The sequence below is a fragment of the Lepidochelys kempii genome, chromosome 7 (genome assembly GCF_965140265.1).
Source record: "Lepidochelys kempii isolate rLepKem1 chromosome 7, rLepKem1.hap2, whole genome shotgun sequence".
Classification (NCBI taxonomy): domain Eukaryota; kingdom Metazoa; phylum Chordata; order Testudines; family Cheloniidae; genus Lepidochelys; species Lepidochelys kempii.
The window spans coordinates 35,701,753-35,717,514 of record NC_133262.1 but is presented as its reverse complement, the minus strand read 5'-3'; the positions used below and the strand labels follow the sequence as shown (position 1 = coordinate 35,717,514).

Genomic DNA, 15,762 nt, shown 5'->3' with positions numbered 1-15,762 from the left:
TCCTCCACGCTCCCCCCCCACCCGCCCCCAGAACCAAGTATCTGATGTAATAAAAAATGTCTGTATTTTTTGTGGGAATAGTAAGTGTTTGGTTAAATTTTCTCTGCTACAATGAATTTCTCATAGGAACATGGAATTTTCTCTGAAATATAATGGGAATGGAGTAATCCAATAGTATATGTACTTGTCCTGCTTTACTTAAAAATGACCTTATAGAAACCTTGAAGTGAATCAACCTCTGATACTAATAGTTATCACTAGATCAGCCTATTAGCTGGTGATCTGTCAGTAGTTTCCTTGACTAGCTTTTTTACATGCAGTGATATAATACATGGCAATCTTTGGTTGTTGAGGATTACATTTTCACTGTGGCATGTGGAATGTAGCTCACTCCACTCTCATTAATGCCCCTAACTGGAGTTTGCATGTTCATCGAGATCACTGTTTGTCCCTAGGAATCCTGCAACATGAGTCAGATTTCCATAACTAAACTTACTTTTTGGTGGTCATCTATTTTTTTCTTCTTTTGATATTTCTTCTGTATTTGTATAATGTATCACTGTTGTATAGATGGCAAATGAAAGGCAGTTTTAATTCTAACTCGAAATATTTGGGTTAGTAACAGAATTGCTGATTTAATCCTATTACTGGTAAATCTCTGTATCTCCTAACATTTGTGAAGGTAGCTGATCATTTTGCAACCTAAACAGTTCAGCAATGGATACAAGTTAAGGTCCATTTCTGAATTACAGGCTAGTGCTTTCTTTCAGATGTTGTGAATGGTGTGTTCTGATATTTATTGTGTGTGTGTGTGTATAAAACGGGGTGTGTGAAATTAATATAACAAGTAGCGTACATTAGAATGTAGTAAAAAAAATTGATCAGCTTAATCTACAGGGCCAAATTCTGCTCTGTTACAATAGGGTGACTTTGTCAGAGGAGTTACTCTAGATAAACACCAAGGTATATATGAGAGCTGAACTTGGCCCAATAAATCTGTGCCAGTGGAGTGGGATAGTGTAAATCCCACTGGAGTTAGTGGAAAGCCTTTCCATTGACTTTGATGGCAACAGGGTCAAGCCCATTATGATGGAAGATGGTCCAGATCATGGTGTATTTTTGCTGCTTAACGTTGTGTGTTAATATATATTGGATACTATTTGTTTTTTAAGGAAAATGCCAGTAAAATGTCTATTGTTAGGCTCCAAATTATCCTTACTCCACTTTCACAATAAACTAGCCAATATATACTCTGAATATATGGAATGTTAAATAATTTCTGGCATTAGTGTGCCCTTGCAGGAAGAACAGATGGTACATTAAACAAGTTTTGCTATGGGATAAAATGTTCCAGGTCTCTGACAGATCGTATCCATCTGTAAGGAAGAAACAGGATTTGTGTAAAGTAAACAGGGTAGATTCAAACGATTTGAAATTCGCCTCAGAAGGCAAAACAGGTTTTGTGCACTGCTGTGGTGGAAGCACATTGCTGTATTTGACCAGGTGACACGTATTATTTGTGCTACCATAGCATCTAGGAGCCCTAACTATGGGCAAGGATCTCACTGTGCTAGGTCCTGTACAAACACAGAACAAAAAGATGGTCCCTGGTCCCAGGTGCTATTTATGTTCTTCAGAATGGGGTGTCGTCATTTTAAACATAAGTGCATTTTTGTCAGGTGGATCCCAAATGGGTGTGTTTTTAAGAAATGGAAGACTAGGACATGGAAGATGGTGCTCAGCCTGTAACAACATAGTTCCTAGAAAATAAGAACAGCTGTATTTATTATCAAATAGGTATTAAGGGGCCGTGGTCCTCTTTGGCCATAAAAGCATGTGGGAGAGGGAAGTATCAGTCCTCGCAGCCACGCAGCTATTTTTGACCAGAAGGTGGGACTAACATCAGAAGAGAGGGCTTGGGCAATAGGTTGAGTGGAAGGAGGAGAGTTGCATAAATGAGGGCAGTTTCTGATGGTCTCAGTCTGTCCATGCTCCTACCGCTTGCCCCTGGGATAGTGCCCCTGGTCCTTCCTCCCCTGCAGTACGAGTATAGCTTTTTGTCACTGCCCCACCAACTACCTTCCACAGACCCCTCCACAGTTTGGGAAAAGCTTAGGATGGGGAACTAACATTGAGAGGCTGTTCTTCTATAACCCTTTTTGGTACCGTAACTTAAACGGCCTTGGGAGGGGCATGTACTTTGTAGGATGCCCTAGATTTCCCACCCTTCCCTCAACTTATGCCTCTCTGGCTGAACAGAGCAGGTCATCTACATTGGAGCCACCGAAGGGCTAGATGGGGGCATAGTTGTAGGGCTGCTGTGTGGCTGCTTTTCCTCTCCTTGTACCCCAATTACATTCCATGTACATTGGTCTCCCTCTTACCTACTGAGCTGTGGGGAGCATAAGTCCCAAAAAAGAATATGGTGGTTCCTGATCTTATGGTTTCCATGACTGAAGTATCCTTATAATAACCCTGTGAAGTAGGGAAGTACTGCTGTCCCCATGTTGCATATGGGGACTGAGGTGCAGAAAGACCGAGTTGCTCAAGGTTACACAGAAAGTCTCTGGTGGCACAGGGAATTGAATCTTGGATCTCCTGAATCTTGAGCTATTGCCCTTCACTACTGGACCATCCTTCTTCCCTTTCTGATATCTCTACCCAATTCAGGACTGACCTGGATTTTCAGACGCACCTATGGGTATGTCTACACTGCAGCTGGGAGCATGCTTCCCAGCCCGGGTAGAACAAGATGCTCTATCTCTGCTTACGCTAGTGCACAAAAAGTAGCAGTGTGATGGTTGCAGGACAGGTAATGGAATGGGCTAGCCACCCAAGCGTGGGCCCATGGGGTCTGGGCAGGCTGGTGCTGTGACATCCACACTGCTATTTTTAGCACACTAGCGTGAGCAAGCTCATGTAAGTCTTTCTACCTGGGCTGGGAGACATGCTCCCAGCTGCAGGTTCAACAATCCACTTCACTGAGTGCTGATCTAGTAGACAGCCAACACTTCTTGGGTGGTTGAGGGCACTTGGTTTGGGGTTTATTCCTCAAATGGCGGGTAGGTACAATGGCACAACTTTGTCACCACAATTTTTCCCTTAAACCTGTTGTGTTTCCAGAGTCAGAGTGTGTTCTAGAATCACAGGACTGGAAGGGACCTGGAGAGGTCATCTAGTCCAGTCCCCTGCACTCATGGCAGGACTAAAGATGATCTAGACCATCCCTGACAGGTGTTTGTCTAACCCCACTCTTAAAAATCTCCAGTGATGGAGATTCCACAACTTCCCTGAGCATGTCTGTGTCCACAGTTTGGTCCAGTGTATCATCCTCTCTGTACTTGGATTATTTAAGGTCACAATGTCTAAACTCTTGTCTCAGTTAGTTGTTTTTTAGATATGATTGTGGAAAGAATGTATGTTTCATGTTCATTTAAAGTTTTGTAAACCTCCTTTCTCCCCTCCTCCCCCCTTGAACGTTGTGCCCACTGGATCTGAACCTGTGGCTGCACTACATAAGTGTGAAAAATCTTGTGGGGTAGGGGAGGGAACCAGAGGGTGTGGCTCAGTAGCAGAAGAGTTGTGCACAGGGGTGTCCCTTCCTACTGGCAGATTTTAGGAGATCTTCCAGTTTAGGTGGCTGGAGGGCAAATCTTGCCTCTTCAGTGGGGAAAATTCCAGGGAAATTGCAAGCTGAAAAGGCAGGGGACACACAGAATTTAACTATAATGTCCTGAGGTGGCATTTCTGTGACATAATGAAAGATGCATTTTAGCCATAATCACTCAGGTTTATTTCTATCGAGATCTGACTCTGTTTCCCATCCAACTGCATTTTTCTTTTTTAATAGATAGGGCAATTTCTCTCTCCAGGGACTCCAGCACATAATTTATTTCTGTCATATTCGTTTTATTTCCTCTATAGTCTGGTTCAGCATCACTATGTGGAATTAGTGAGGATGCACTGTATATTAGTTCTTTCTTGTTTTCTTGTATTAATGGTTTATTTTCTCTTGCTTAATTCCTCTTATGTTTATAATTTTCTTTTACTGGAAAATAGAAGGAAAGCTACCTCTGATCAAAGGGAAAAAACACTGTCAAAAAGTTTGAACATTTTATATGGAGACTATCAAATTCAAACAATTTGCCTTCACTAGTCCATAGCACGCTTGGAGTATTGTTAATTTTAATGAAAATCAGCCTTAATTTACTATATGGCTTATTCGTTCAACAAAAACAAGATGTGGACAAAGAGAAAGGAGCATTCTCATTATTTAGCTACATATATTCCTCCATAAAGTAAAATATTTATTGAAATGATCTTTTTCATTTGAGGTTAGTGGGAGTCAGTCTGTATATATATTTACAGAAGGAGTAAAGCTTTGAAGTATCTAATTATCATGGCAAGATCTAAGATTCTGGCTCTGCACCAGCATCTGTATTTGGCCTAGTATAAAAAGAGAAGGTTTTTATTACATTTTTTTCCAAAAAATTCCATAAAACCCAACTATTTTTATTTAGTTTATTTTAGGTCCGTTCCTTCACTCACCTTTCTTCTTCGAGTGATTGCTCATGCGTATTCCACAATCCCAGAGCACTGCACCGGTCTCCTCGCCCTGCCCGGAGGAAGTGATTGCGGCCCCGACCTCTCTGCACCGCAGGAGGACTTCAGGGCCCACCAAGAGCTCTTAAAGAGAGTGGCACCAAGCCTCCATCTCCAAGCAGAGGAGATGGAGGAGCCCTCAGACTCCCTGTTTAATGTGTTGTCCCCGTCAGCACCGGGCAGGGTGGCCTTGCCTCTCCATGAAGGGCTGGCTAACATTTGAAATGCCCTGTGGCAAACACCCACCTTTATAGAGAAGGGGGCCAATGAGGCCGAACGCAAGTACTTTGTACCCACTGAAGAGTACCTGTATACCCACCTGGTGCCCAACTCCCTGGTGGTCGAGTCGGTCAACCACAGGAAATGGCAGGGTCAGCCAGCCCTGACCCCAAAGAACAAAGACTTTCGGAGACTGGACTCTTTCGGAAGAAAAATTTATTCGTCTTCGATCTTCCAGTTACAAGTGGCAAACCATCAGGTTCTCCTGGGCTGGTATGAATTCAATCTGTGGGGCTCCCTGCCCAAGTTTGAGGCCTCCCTCCAGGAGCATGATAGGAAGGAGTTCAGGGCACTAGTGAAGGAAGGGGCAGCGGCCGCTAGGGCGTCCCTGCAGGCAGCATCGGATGCTGCAGACACAGCCGCATGATCAATTGCCTCCATGGTGTCCATGAGACAGGCGTCATGGCTCCTGCTCTCTGGGCTGTCCAGTGAGGTGCAGTCTTCCATGCAGGATCTCCCGTTTGGGAAGGCTCTGTTTGCGGAGGAAACAGATTCAAGGCTGCATGGCATGAAAGACTCCTGCCAGAGAGTCCTCCAGACTCTGGGCCTCTATGTCCCTACTCCGGCAAAACCTAAGTTCAAGCCGCAGCAGACTCCCACTCAGGCCACCCTCCCGAAGTATGAGGTCGCCCGTAAGAAGCAGCTGGACTATAAGAGACGCCCTCAGAGGCAGTCTCAGCCTGCCCTCCAGTCTGGGTCCTCCAAGGGCAATCAGGCAGGGAAAAGGCATTTTTGACGGGATGCTTGGGGGCACCCTGCCAATCCTCACCAGGGATCCACCCCCAATAAAGCTACCCTTCTCCAACTGGTTGTGTGCTTTGCTTTCCTCCTGGAATGGTCGCGGCTAACCTCGGACCGAAGGGTCCTCAACACCATCTCCCGCGGTTACCCCGTCCAGTTTACTTCCTCCCCACCTAACCATCCCCTACCCCCATCCTTCTTGGGGGACCTCTCACACAAAGCTCTGCTCGAGCAGGAGGTGGGGCGGCTCCCAGGACTAGCAGCGATAGAGGCGGTGCCCAAGGAGTTCATGGGCAAAAGGTATTACTCCCGTTATTTTCTTATCCTGAAGGCCAAAGGGGGGCTCAAGCCCATCCTGGACCTGCAAGGTCTGAACCAGTACATGGTGAAACTCAAGTTCTGCATGGTCTCCCTGGCCTCCATCATCCCCTCCCTGGATCCTGGGGACTGGTACGCTGCCCTCGATCTACAGAACATCCACATATTCGAGGGGCACAGGCGCTTCCTCTGTTTTGTGGTGGGACAGAATCATTACCAATTCACGGTACTCCTGTTTGGTCTGTCCACTGCCCCCAGGGTGTTTACAAAATGCATGTAAGTGATAGCGGCCTACCTCAGATGGTGCAGGGTCCAGATATTTCCCTATCTGGATGATTGGCTTCTCAAGGGCACCTCCCAGTCGCAGGTGAGGGATCTCGTGGCGCTCCTCCTGTCCATGTGCACCGTCTTGGGCCTGTTGGTAAACAACACCAAGTCCACGTTAGTCCGGGTCCAATGCATAGAATTTATTTGGGCGCTCCTGGATGCAGTGTTATCAGACAGATTCAAGATCCTGAAAGGTCTCATCGACTCGATCACATGGTTCCTGGTGACAACAGCCAAGGTTTGCCTGCAACTCTTGGGTCACATGTCAGTGTGCACGTATGTGGTCCATCATGCCAGATCCAGGATGAGGCCCCTCAGTGGTTGGCCCTGAAGTTCTCCCAGGCCCTGGACAGGATGGACAAGGTCCTCACCATGCTGGACTCTGTGATCACCTCCCTACAGTGGTGGTCCGCCCAAACAACATGCTCCAAGGGGTCCCATTCAGGGACAGGGCCCCGTCATTGGACCTGGTGTCTGATGCATTGGACGTGCATTGGGGGGCCCATGTGGGGAACTTTCAGACCCAAGGCCTGTGGTTGGCTCAAGATTTGACCCTACATATAAACGTCAAGGAGCTCAGGGCGGTGCAGTTGGCGTGCATGGCCTTCCGCTCGCACCTGGAGGGCAAGGTAGTCAGGGTCCTCATGGACAACACAGCCTCAATGTTCTATATCAACAGGCAAGGTGGGGCCCAATCCTCTACCCTTTGCCATGAAGCGCTCAGGCTGTGGAATTTCTGTATAGCCCACAACATCCACCTGAAGGCCTTCCACCTGGAATGAGAGGGCAGATCGCTCGAGCAGGGACTTTTCCTCGCAACATGAGTGGTTCCCTTAACTCGGAAGTGGCCCACCAGCTCTTCCGAAGGTGGGGAACTCCCCAGGTGGACCTATTCGCGACTCAGCAAAACCGGTGATACCTCCAGTTCTGTTCCGGGGGGGACGTGGGGAGGGGCGGTATCTCCGATGCCTTTCTCCTGTCCTGGTCAGGCTGGCTTTTCTACACCTTTCCCCATTCTCTCTAATCAGCAGGGTTCTGGAGAAGATAAAGATGGACAAGGCCCGGGTCTTCCTGATTGCTCCGGCGTGGCCCAGGCAGCATTGGTATGGGACCCTCACAGGCCTGGCAGTAGCTCGGCTGTTGCCTCTCCGCCCAGACCTGTTCTCTCAGGACCAGGGCCGCCTCCTCCATCCCAACCTAGCAGCGTTTCACCTCACAGCGTGGCTGCTCAGTGGTTAGGCGGAGAGGAAAGGACGTGCTCAGAACAGGTTCAGCGCGTCCTCCTCAAAAGTAGACGGCCCTCCACTCGCCACGCTTATTTGGCGAAGTGGTCCCGGTTCTCTAGGTGGGTGGTGGACCAGGGTGTCTTCCTGGTGGCCACCCTGATCCAGCTTATCCTTGATTACCTCCTCCACCTGAGGGTTCAGGGCCTGGCGCCCTTATCAGTCAGTCAAGGTGCACTTGGCAGCCATATCAGCCTTCAATCCGCCGATGCAAAGGCACATGGTATTTTCCCATGCTATGACTGGCCGGTTCCTTAAGGGTTTGGACCGTCTTTTTCCGTATTCTAGACCCCTGGTCCCACAGTGGGACCTAAGCCGCCTTTCATAAGGACAAGGTCCAGCTTCACTCACACCCGGCGTTCCTCCCGAAGGTGGTCTCCGCCTACCACATGGGTCAGGACATTTTTCTACCGGTCCTCTGCCCCAAGCCTCACGTGTCCAGTGAGGAGCGCCATCTCCACATGCTTGATGTGCGGCGGGCTCTGGCTTTCTACCTCAAGCAGACCAAGCTGTTCAGAAAGTCCTTGCAACTGTTCGCCGCCTTGGCTGAACACGCGAGGGACCAGCCGATTTCCACTCAGAGGCTTTCCAATCGGATCACTTTGTGCATCTGCTTCTGCTATGAGCTGGCGGGTGTCCACCCGTCACCCATTGTGAGGGCACACTTGACTCGGGTGTAGGCCTCGTCGGCTGCCTTCGTGTCCCACATCCCCATCCAGGACATTTGTAGGGCCGCTACGTGGTCTTTGGTTCACACGTTCACCTCGCACTATGTGATCGTCCCCGAAACCAGAGATGACACCGGGTTCGGCATGGCTGTCCTCTGTCCTGGGAACTTGTGAACTCCTGCCCACCTCCAACAGATATAGCTTGGAATCACCTGTTGTGGAATACACAGGAGTAATCACTCGAAGAAGAAAAGACAGTTACCTTTCCGTAACTGGTGTTCTTCGAGATGTGTTGTTCATGTCCATTCCACATCCTGCGCTCATTCCCCTCTGTTGGAGTTGTCTGGCAAGAAGGCACTGAGGGTGGGGGGAGCACGCAGCATCCCTTATACTGTGCCAGGCAGGTGCCACTCCAGGGGTCGCAGGGGCGCTCCCCCCCTACGGGTACTGCTAGGGGAAAAACTTCCAGCACTGGTGCATGCGGCGAGCACGCACACCTATTGTGGAATAGACATGAGCAACACATCTCGAAGAACACCAGTTATGGGAAAGGTAACGGTCTTGTTCATACTGTGCTGGGAAACTCAGGCAGAATAGCATTATGCTAGTGTATAAGAACCAGAAAGTGAAAGTCAACAGTAAAAATAAGGGGGGGGGAAGGGGGGGAGAGAATCAAGTTTACTTGTGAAAGGCAAAAAGTAAATAGACCCTTCCTTTACTGTTCTCTAATTCTGACTTTTGATGATCTTGGTGTTATGTGAGCAATTTAAGAAAAAAGATAAAATAAATGGCTATCTTAACACTGCCTTTTGATTATGAATTTTAAGTTTGTTACAAACTTGGGGTCAGATCTGAGGACACTTACTACTTGGCATAAGATTCTGATTCAGGAAAGTATCCCCATTCAGGACAGCCCTTATCCACATGGTTTAAGGCCCACTGAAGTCAATGGGACTTAAGCATGTGCTTAAAGATAAACATGTGCTGTGTGGTGTTCTGACTAGGGAAGGACATAAGCACGTGATAGATCTTGATTTTAGTAAGACTTTAGCACTGCCCCATGACATTCTCATAAGCAAAGTAACGAAATGTGGTCTAGAGGAAATTGCTGTAAGGTGGGTGTGACAGAATACAACCCTGTGTTCACACCCTAGACACTATTGTAATAATTTTTGTACAAGGCATGTCTTGTATGGTATAATTTGAAAACTCATAATTTGCTAGTCAGTATTATCCTGATAAAATATGTATGGCAACATTGTATGTAAAGTTATAAGAGTTCCCTGTATGATGATATTAACACATGTTCCAAACTCCACAGCCCTGCCCAAATAGAAGCTAGGTCTGTCCTAAACAAAGGTATGCCTGCTCTGCTTAATTTGTATTTAAGCAGTAAACAGAGTCTTCAAGCAGGAAGGGAAGACAAAGGAAGTTCAAACAGGTGAAAAATCCAGCAGAAAATATCCTTCCACATAGACTCTTTGACACCTAGTGCCCAGCTGGAAATGGTTTTCAAGAGTGGGACTGAAACTATAAAAAGGAGGGAAAAACCCCACAAGGCACCCCCTCCCTCTCCCAGCCTGTTGCATTCACTGCCCTTGAAGAGAAAAAGGAAATAATCCTTGGGACTTTGAAGGAGGGGCCCTGACTGAGGGAGTTTGGTCAGTAGGACTGCTAAAAGCAGGTGGTGAAAAACTTGGCTTGAATCTGATATAGGTTGTTAAATTACGCATTAGTAAATGTTTTTTATCTTCATTTTTCTTGTAACCATTTCTGAGTTTTATGCCTCCTTATTTGTACTCACTTAAAATCTATCTCTTGGTAGTTAAAACTTGTTTTACTATTTTATCTAATCCAGTGTGTTTTAAATTGAAGTGTCTGAATAACTATTTGAGATTATTCCCTTTAAGGGCTAATAGACTTAAAATATTTTGTACTGTTCAGGAGGGGGCTGGGCCATACAGGACATACATTTCTGGAGGAAAATCTCAGTGTGGGGGTGTGTTGGGTTACACTCTGGCTCTCACCAGCCTTGGTTATACTTGGTGACCCCAAGCGTGGCTGGCAGTCTGCAGTCAGACACAGACATTCAGGGTGTGGCTGGCTTACATGCTGGAAGGCTGTTTGTTTGTGAGCAGCCCAGTTGGGAGTTACTTCAGCAAAGCATTGTAAGGCACCCAAAATTGTAGGGTGGGGTGACACAACTGCTCATTAGACTGGATTGTACCCTGGTATGTTACAGTGGGTGCACAACTGGTTGACAGGCCATACTCTAAGTGTAGTTATCAATGGCTCACTGTCAAACTGGAGGGATATATCTTTAGGGTTCCCACTGGTGTCTGTCCTAGGTCTGGTACTAGTGCATATTTTCATTAATAACTTGGATGGTGGAGTAGAGAGTATGCTTATAACACTTGCAGGTGACACCATGCTGGGAGGGGTTGCAAGCACTTTGGAAGACAGGATTAGAATTCAAAATAATCTTGTTGATTTCAGATCAGTTCTCCAGTTTGTCACGATGAAATTCAATAAAGACAGGTACAAAGTGCTACACTTGTGCATTTGATTTTTCCTTCCTAACTATAAAATGGGGAATAGCTGGCTAGGCAGTAGTACTGCTGAAGAAGATCTGGGGGTATAGTGGATTGCAAATTGAATATGAGCTAACAATTTCTATGCAGTTGCAAAAAATATAAACAGGAGTGTCATATGTAAGACACAGATCGTAATTGTCCTTGCTCTACTCAGCACTGTTGAGACCTCTGCTGGAGAGCTGTGTTCAGTTTGGGCACGATACTTTAAGAAAGATGTGGACAAATTAGAGAATCCAGAGGAGAGCAACAAAAGTAATAAGACTTAGAAACCTGAGCTATGAGGAAAGGTTAAATAATGTGGGCATGTTTAGTCTTGAGAAAAGACTAACTATAAGGGTAGTTTAATCTCTGGAGCAGGCTTCCAAGGGAGGTTGTGCTGTACCCATCACGGGAGGTTTTTAAGAACAGGTTGGACAAACACCTGTCAGGGATGGTCTAGGTATGCTTGGTCCTATCTCAGAATGGGGGGATGATCTAGATGATCTCTTGAGTCCCTTCTAGCCCTACATTTCTATCATTGTATATGCTTACTTGCTTCCCTGGCCCTAATTCACCAAGGTGCTTAACAACATGACTAACTTTAAGCATGTGAACAGTCCCACTGAAGTCCAGTGAGTTCACCTATGCCTGGTAATAGCTGTTAATGAGATCAGACTCTTAGCTTTGTTAGTGTGGTTCACTTGTACTTGTTAATAAACAAACTTCAAAGCAAAATTCCATGCATGATTATAAATCACATATTATTTATGAAAAAGACCACAACAGCTTCATGTGGTAATGGAAAAAAATGTAATGTATAACCTGAAAAGGAAACGAGCCTAGATCTTCTAACACCATTCTGGTTTGTAGGGTAAACATGGTACGAAACCGCAAACTCATTATAAAACTTGGAGCAGCATGCATGCAAGGGCAGAATTTGTCCATAAATATTGAAGACGAGAACAAACCCTATATTTGTAATTACTGTGTGTTAGTAGCTGATGCTGAATAACAGACAGGAAAAGACACTGTCCTTGTCCAGAGGAATTAATCATCCAAATTGAGGATACATCTCAGACATTTTGGGCCTTGTCCAAAACCCACTGAGGTCAGTGGAAAGAGTCCAGGAGCCAGGCTTCCGTGCGTGTGAGAAGATGAAGGGGTCACAGATGGTAGTGGTCTTTTCATACATGGAGCAAACATTCCAGAGAGAGTAGAAGAAATGGAGGAGGGACAGGGGGGATAGATATGCGTCAGAGAGTCCAGTGGAACAAAGGTGGTGACAAGGAAGAGTGTGGGAGGTGGAAAGGGTGGGATAAAAGGAGAGCTGGAACTGGGGCAGATGTCACTGGAGATGAGAAGCAGGGAGAGTAGTGTGCATGTGGGTTATGGATTTGTGAGTGTGGGAGACTGAGAAGGGAAGGGGGAGAGGAAAAGACAGATGTGGTGGGAACAGAAGGGGAAGGTTCAAGGGAACAAGAGATGGTGCAAGAGGTTGAAGGAACAGACTATGATGCAGAGAAGGGATGTGGTGAGAGCCATGGGTGATTAATGGCTGCCCATGATTAATAATGGTGATTCATTGGGGAACTCAGTGAGTTGGGCAGTGCAGTAGATTTGACTGAGATCAATTGGAATGGAACAAGCAGCTAGATTTATACAACTAAGAAGGTGAATGGTCGATAATACAAATCTACAATACATAGAGTAACCTAGATGTAAGGCATACAGCAGGATATTGAGTTCTGAGGGGGTAGGCGTGGGAAATGGCTGTTTATCTCCAAATATTAGGGTCTGAGGTAAAGATAATTAGGATATAAATAACATGAAATATTTTCCCATATGAAGTATTTCCCATATGAAATATTTTCACCTAAAGATGTCAAAGCACTTCACAAAGATCAATGGCCAAGATTTTCAAAATGGACATGTAACTGTGGATGCCACAATTGTGGGTAACTAACTTGAGACATTTTAAAGGGGCCTGGTTTTCAGAGAACAGGTGCTCAGTGTTCTCTGAAAATCAGGACCTCTTAAAGCATTTCAAATCAAACAACTTGAAAATTGTTGCCACTAAAGATTCGTTTCTCCAGCTCTAAAATGGGGCTATTGAGACACAGAGAGGTTAGGGCCCAGATCCTCCAAGGCATTTAGGGAACTAACTGCCATTGATTGATTAAAATGGGAGTTAGGCACCTAAATGCCTTTTGAAGATTTGGGCCTAGATAACTTGCCCATCTTTACCCAACTGATCTATAGCACAGCAGGAAACAGAGAGAGAACCTGTCCCTTGGCCCCATGCTCAATCCATTAGCCCAAGAACAAATTAATTTCCAGCACAGCGAGCCATGTAGCAACTCTTCAACTTCTCTTTGACAGCTTTTGACAATCACTGCAGTTCACTGAAAAATAAATACCAGATAGAAGATGGGGAGGAACTGTGAGAGTAACTTCTAGTAGCTACATCTGGTAATATTGTTTGTGAAGGATAGAAATTTAGACGAAATAGCAAGGCATGCATCTTCTCACATTTCTGTATCCAGCAAACAAAATTAATTCTATTGTCTTTTATGGAAAGCTTGTGTGTAGGAGCCGTTTTGATTGGTGGATTACATCTGCAGTTGGAGACTGAGTAAGGGGATGATGGATTCAGGCTTCAGTTACAGGGATTTCACTTTTCATTCATGAAGAAAACTGAAGATTTCTTTCCAGCACATTTTATTTTGGCATTGGAACTTTTCAAAGCACTCCACAAATGGTGGGCTTTGATTTCCACTTGTTTAAAGTCAGTGGTAATTAACATTTCTTTGAGAACATTCTAACCAAATGTTCTAGTTTTGTCCTCCATTAAAATAATAATTTTTGCTCTTATCTAAAAGATGTTAATTAGTGTTTATAATAATCCCGTTGTGGAAGCATTATTGTCAGCAGTCTGAGAGGGGGAACAGGTTGTTTGGGTGCAATTGGAGACTCACGAAAGACATGGAAAACTTATAATTAACATAATACATCTGATAGATCTGTTTCATCTGCTGTGGATAATGCTTTGTCTTCAGTCCTTGTGTACTTGTAGTTTGTTTTCTTGGAGGGGGGGAGGGTTGTGCCTGGGAATAATGAAATAATTTTCTTCCCTCCCTGCCCAGTCTAGTAAACATATTTGGGAGAAGAGACGACAAACTGACTCCTAGATTAAGGAGGTTGTGGATGTTAGGTGGCAAGGCTGGGTCATCTTACCCTTTCCATGAGGAAGGGGTGGGTGTCAGGACTCTAGCCCATCTTGCCCTTCCTGGTCTGATGTGGATGGCCATGGAGATTTGAGGAGAGAGCTGGAGATGCAAGAGGGTGGAGCAAGGGAGGAGACTATCCAACTTCATCACCTGTGTTGTGCTCAGCTTTCCACGTGGAGAGCCAGAGATTACACAGCTAGGGAGCTCTATAACCTTCCTTTAGAGCCCATCCAGGGTTGCTCTGTGCGATCATAAGGAACAGTCCAGTCGAAGGGAAGGCAGCTCCTACAGAGTCTACACTTATCAGTGGGGTCAATAGGCCTCTGATTCTTTGCTGAAGGGAGTCCCCTTTCCACTCACAGAAACAGAGATGAGTGAGGTTGGAGAAGGCTCAGTCTGCAAATCTACATCCCCCCCCACGCTTTCTCTCACTAGAGGGAAGACCATGCAGAAAAATCTCCCAGAATGCTCCTCTTCTCTGATACCACTTCTGTGAGCTTTTCTACTGGAAGGCAATCTGGCCATGAGGCTGTTTCTTCCATAATGCCAGCTACTCTTCCCCCTTCCCTTGTAAGAAAAGCCTGTACTGAAATTAGATCACAAAAATCAACCCAGATTACTTCCAGGATCAAGAGAGTACCCGAATCCTAAGAAAATTGCAGTGACTGGCTTTTTTTTTAAACCAGTGGAAAAACCTGCCCCATGACGAGCATGCATCCAGTATGTTGTGTGGAGCCAAGAATATCCAGAAAATGAAAACTGCTTAAAAATGCCCTGTAAATAAAGGAAAGACACCAATCATAATGATTGAGAAGAGGGTGCTAGCCCAAACCAGGGAGATGAGGTGAAGAAGGTTGCAAGGCTGGATGGAGAAAGGCTTTGGAAAACTGAACAATTTTGTATGCTATTGCAAATTTGCTCCTGTTAAATGTGCAGAGCTAAAAGTTTAAAATACCATTTATATTGGCACCTAACTTGTTCAAGCAATCGAATAGAGCCCTGCAGCAATCTCTGAAATCTGCATCTGAAAGCTTGGAAACATGCCTTATACCAAATGGAAAGACAGAATAAAGCAACAAGTAAGAGAGCAAGCCAATGTAAAGCACCTCTGGAAGACCCTGGAAAAAGCCAAACAGACAATCAGCTGCCATGTGCAATAGCCAGAAGAATTGGAAGGTGAATTACAACAGACTGTTGATTAGTGGGAAGATATAACAATGAGTGAGAGAGTGGTGAGTTATTAGCTGGTACACAAGTTTGGAATATGCTTCATTTGTCTACATTTATTAAGTCAATGAGAGCCTTGCCTGATAGGGACTGTAGGATTTGGCCTGATCTGTATTACCGGTGGTGGTGGTGGTCATCCTCTTGAAAATTTGTACAGCATTAGATTCACTTTCGTGTGTGTGTGTGTGCTGCACTAGAGCAATTGTCTAAATTTGTTCATCGTATTTAGTTGTTTTTTCTACAGCCATGGTGCATGATTCTTTTTTTATTAATTAGACTGGGTAGAGGAGGTGGTATTTAGAGCCTCCTGGCTCCCTTCCTTGTACATCCATGTGAAGGGGAAAAGATGTGCCAAATTCTGTTGGAGCAAGTAATGAACAACTGCACCGTAGTATACTCTTGACAGAACATATAGCACTTGGTTCCAAGTGGAGCAAGTAGCAGAGCAAGAAAGAGACAAGGGAAATGAAATAAGGCAGAAAAACCTATGGAAATCCTGTGTCCAGTCCATTCTCTG

The 15,762-nt window shown here is 45.4% G+C and overlaps 1 protein-coding gene across 7 annotated transcripts in view; it reads left to right on the top strand.

Annotated features, from left to right (window-relative positions):
- The window catches only part of FBLN2 (fibulin 2), a 194,137-nt gene that overhangs the window by 18,423 nt on the left and 159,952 nt on the right, over positions 1–15,762 (top strand). The window lies entirely within an intron of this gene.